Source organism: Mus pahari, chromosome 10 (genome assembly GCF_900095145.1).
Source record: "Mus pahari chromosome 10, PAHARI_EIJ_v1.1, whole genome shotgun sequence".
NCBI classification, from domain to species: Eukaryota; Metazoa; Chordata; class Mammalia; order Rodentia; family Muridae; genus Mus; species Mus pahari.
In genome coordinates this window covers 22,671,692-22,676,910 of record NC_034599.1, presented here as the reverse complement: position 1 = coordinate 22,676,910, position 5,219 = coordinate 22,671,692, and the positions used below count along the sequence as shown (strand labels likewise).

General features: G+C 44.4%; 1 non-coding gene across 1 annotated transcript; it reads right to left on the bottom strand.

Moving 5' to 3' along the window:
- Window positions 1-329: 329 nt before the first annotated feature.
- Window positions 330-437, bottom strand: LOC115064977. Its single transcript, XR_003844778.1, has one exon. It is a non-coding gene; the product is annotated as a U6 spliceosomal RNA (small nuclear RNA).
- Between the last annotated feature and the right edge of the window lie 4,782 nt (window positions 438-5,219).

Genomic DNA, 5,219 nt, shown 5'->3' with positions numbered 1-5,219 from the left:
TTAAAGCTGGACAGTGTTAGACTTGGTCCCAGTGTGAGCCATTTAGCATGACCAGATGGCATTGTCTCACTCATTTATATGAAATGCCTGTCCCCTGAGCTTTTTCTTTCTTTTTTTTTTTTTTTTCTTTTTTTCAGGTCGGTTTTCTTTCTTTCTTTTTTTTTTTTAAATTATTTTATTAGATATTTTCTTCATTTACATTTCAAATGCTATCCGGAATGTCCCCCATACTCACCCCCCACCCTGCTCCCCTGCCCACCCACTCCCCCTTCTTGGCCCTGGCGTTCCCCTGTATGGGGCATATAAAGTTTGCAAGACCAAGGGGCATCAAAAATATGGAACGCTTCACGAATTTGCGCGTCATCCTTGCGCAGGGGGCCATGCTAATCTTCTCTGTATCGTTCCAATTTTAGTATATGTGCTGCCGAAGCGAGCACCCCTGAGCTCTTTGAGCATTGCACCCCTTCTGACTCGCCTATGACAGTTCCGTATGGCTGTTGTTGTTCATTCACTGTGGTAACAACACTTTTTATTATTATTTTTTAAACTCTTTGCTCATCTATTAACAACCCGACCACAGTTTCCCCTCCCCTCCCAGTTCCTTCCCTCCCCCCTCACTTCCTATCTCCCAGGATTTGTTTTTTTTTTTTTCTCCTCCATTTCCCTTCAGAACAGGGCAGGCCCCTCAGGGATATCAACCAAGCATGGCATATCAAGTTGCAATAAGACTAGGCACCTGGATGAGGCAACCTAGTAGAAGGAGAAGTGTCCCACAAGCAGGCAAAAGAGTTAGAGGCAGCCCCTGCCCCCACTATAAGGAATCGCACAAGATGACCAAGCTATACAACTGCAACATATATGCACAGGGTCTGAGTCAGACCCACGCAGGCTCCCTGATTGTCAGTTTTGTCTCTGTGAGCTCGATTAGTTGAACCTGTGGATCTCTTGTGACGGCTCTGATCCCTCGGCTTCTACGTCCTTGTTCCCCCTCTTCCACTGGGTTCCCAGAGCTCTGCCTAGTGTGTGGCTGTGGGTCTCTGCATCCCTTTTCATCCGTTCTAGATGGAGCCTTTCCGATGACAATTATGCTAGGCTCCTGTGAACGTCCTTTCCAAATGCTGCTTCCTTTCACACAGAAGCCATATTGGTGTAGTTCTTCCGATGAGCTCAATGGGACAAGAAACGAGAGAAAGATGCTAAGAAGCATGTGAAACACAGTCATGTCCTCCAGAGAGGGCAGTGCCTTTGATAGTAACAAAAGGGGCATGAACAAAGATGTGCATCTTAAGACACATGAGCGACAGTGCAGCTAGGATAAAGTTATTCTTGCTTTAACCCAAAAATACACCCCCTTTTATGACCCAAATCATAATCGTGCTGCACTGAGAACCATTCCATCTTTAAATTCCCAATAAATTACCCTCTGTGCCATCCCAGAGCAATCTGCCTCTTTCTCTGGTTTCACAGCACCATGGGGCCAGTGGGCCCCATACACTAGTATGGAACTATTCTCCCCAAGCAAGGGAGAATAAATCAGTCATACTCTGAAAAGAATACAAGGATAGGACCCAAAAGAGCTGAAATTCTGGTCTGCATACCTGAATGTAAGGGCAGAGAGACCATTTCTCACATATCCTTAGACAATCTCAATGGCCAAGAATTTTCCCTTTTCAGAGATAGATATTGAGAAATAATTTGCATAGTGTTATGAAATTGTTTCTCTTCCTTTCTTCCTACTACATAGCAGCTCTGAGAACCAGTGCTGTTCTTGCAATGTGAAACCAGCCTTCCTTACTCAGTATTCTAAAATAGTATGTACCCAGGGTAGAAGGTGATGCATCCCAGAATTCCAGCCTAACTTTTCATCATACTTGAACCAGAGTGAGGTTCTGGAGCTGGAATTGAGTGAAGAAGCCATTTCCCTTAATTAGTGTGAAATGTGAGGGTCTCTGCTCTAGGGTCTGCTGGCTGAGGTCCCTATCCTTTGTGTCTCTCAGTCCTCAGTATTTACAGATGTTGCATACACAGCATCCTCCACCATTAAAAAACTATGCTTAATGGACACGAATATGAATATGTAACAGAATTAATGAGAATTCTATTTCTTGGGTGCACTTTGCTTAGTTCAGCTCCAAAAATATATTTTATAGATGACTGACAGTTTGGGGATGTTGCAGAAAGTTGAATCTAGGATAATTGTGCTGATAATTATCAAATTCTGCCCATCATCACCCTTCCCAACCTCTCAGCTTCAGGCTTCTCCTCATCTTGGTCATGAAACACCCAGAGGTACTACTTAATGATCACTCTTCCCAAACTGTAATTAACAATCCAGTTGTCACCAAGGCAGAAGACCTCACTGGTGGGGGAGTCTCTACTTGGAGTCTCACATTAAAAGAATTTTTCATGTAAACTTATGTGGGCATGTAGGGGTTGGCAGATGCTCGAGTGAACATGTAGAAGTCAGAGGACAAAAACAGGAGATGGTTTTCCTCTTCTCACACATGAGTTCTGTAGATCAAACTCAGGTCACCAGGCTTGGTGGCTAGCGCCTTGTTTCACTGAGTCAACTCACCACATTGAGTCTTATATTTTTTTTCCTTCTATTGTACCACTGATACCTGGTTTAGCCATGTGACTTCTAGATGGTTCTAAACGTTACATGCAGATAACATGAAGATCAGGTAAATTATATGACACAGCAGTAATCCACAAACCTTAAAAGAAAATGCACCCTACTTGTGTCAATGGGGTACCGCTGGTGAGGTTAATGTATTGTTCACACAGTACATTACCAATATGAATAACCTAACTCACCCAGACTCTCCTTGGTCATAAGTTCGGTTTTCATATAAATATCAACCCCATCTGGGGCTGGGAGGATGGCTCTTCTACAAATTGTTTTCTATACTATCTTAAGAACTTGAGTTTGAAACCCTCTCCACCAAAACTCAAATAAAAATGCCAGGCATGATAGAATTCACTTATAATTTCAATCCAGGGTATTCCTAGTCAAATCTACTCTACCAGGCAAGAGTCAAGCCAAGTGAGAGGCTCTTTCACAAAGCAGAATGGGCAGCTTCTGAGGAATGACATCCGAGGTTAGCGCTGGCCCCACACACATCCCTAGGCACAAGGACACACACTTCTGTATGTGTGTGTGTGTGTGTGTGTGTGTGTGTATGAACACAGACATACATATATGCATATATACTCATATATACAGAAAAAAGTACTGCAGCTGATTTCAATAGCAGAGCAAAGATTATAGTACTGAAAGTGGAGAAAGCCTTAGCAATAGCAATGAAGTAGAGCTAAGAAGACACATCAGGGAAGAAGGGAGATGCAACCGGACAGACAGGTGCACGGTGACATGATAGACCAGGGGCCGAGTTAAAGCAACACAGAAGCTGTTCTCACCAGATAGCAGAGTATAGGTATGGGGTGTGAATGTGTACACATAACACGTTTGACTCAAGAGGAATGGATAAACGACTCAGCTACTTGCTTCTTTTCCTTTTGGGCCATTCAACTGGACTATGGCTTTGCTCCTCTTGCCAGAGACGTCTGCCCCAGTAGTATATCCCAAGACTTCAGTCCTAGGAAGATCGAGGAAGTCACTTTTCATATAGGATGGCTTTCCCATGTGGAAGGACCTGGGTGGGAGACAAAACTATGACATATTTATTCCCAAAATAAAGCTGCTTGGGTTATATGGGAAACATCTGAAAATCTCCCGTGTGATGTAAGGGGTTCTTTCAGCTGAGAAGCAGCCCCTCACTGAGATGGCAGTCCAATCGATTCTGTGGTTCCCAAGCCCCACGTCCAGTTCAGCTCCATCACCGGTCACACTCTTGATTATGTTCTTCCACGCCTTGGTTCTGCCGATATGTCTACTAAATGGAACAGTTAATTCAATAAACTCCACTTCATTATCAAGTACTTTTTTGCCTCACATCGTTCTGTTGGCTGAGATATTTATCTCCTAAGCGGCTGCATTCCTTTCGTTAGAAGAATCATTATCACCTATGTTACTCATATTCCTAACCACGGTCCGTCTTGTGGCAGAAACACAGTGGTTATCAACTCAGTCAACAGGCATCCCATCGCCGTGTTCTCGGTCTCCAACATCAAATCCCAACAGGAAACCGTTAAACTAACAGAGAAAGGTCACTGCGTTGCCTGTCACCCTTTGGACTTCATCTGTCAGAAAATGGCATTTACCGGAAGCCCCGAGGGGTACGGAACAATGCCAGGAGAATAGGAATGAGGGAGTGGGCTTTCCCTCGGAAACCCTGCGCAGCTACAAATGGCGAGGGTGGGACTACTGCGGAGATGGTGGGATGAGCTTCTGCTGCTATTGCTCCACCAAAAATAAATAAATAAATAAATAAAAAATGAAAAAGAAAGAGAAAAAAAAATCAAAATGCAGAGGTTGTGCCTCTGTCTCTAGAGCTCTGAAAGAACTTTGGGGGTAAAAACATAGCGGTAGGTGTGTGAAGTTTGTATTCCACTCCAAGAATCTCTGCCACATAGAGCCCTCCAGAATGTTCAGCTGTGGTCCTGGGTTCATATCCAGAGAAACTCTACTTGAGGGGGTACTGAAGACAGTGGGATGCCAGGGAATAGGAGACTTGAAACTTTTGGCCTGGAAAAATAGATTCATGTTGGGCAGTTCTACCATCCTGAGGTGGGGAGCGAGACTCCGCTCAGTAGCCCTAATTGCCACTTGAAAGGCATACCTGCGTTACCCTGTCTGCCTTTATTCTGTGGGAAGTTGTCAGTTCAACTCTTCAATGGGCAGGTTTGTTATCAGCAAGTGGTTTACAGCCCCTGGGCTGTGCATTAATTAAAATGGCTTTGTGCAGAGTCTTATTCATTAGCACGCCGCTTCTTTAATCACCGCCTCTTCAGCCACCAGGACAATCTATAAATCTCCTCAAATATGAAATAATGAAGTGGAATGGTTCAATTTATTACAATGTAATAAGTCAGGATAATGTGGGGGTGGACAGGGCGGCACTAATGCAGGCTGCCTGCCCGGTCCCGCCCTCCTCATTACCTGTGGCACCGGGGACTGCAGAGCCGCAGATAGAACCAGCTAGGCCATGGCATAACATAAGCTCCACATGTTCTTTATATCTCTCATCTGGACAGGGACATACCTCAGAGAGAGAGAGAGAGAGAGAGAGAGAGAGAGAGAGAGAGAGAGAGAGAGA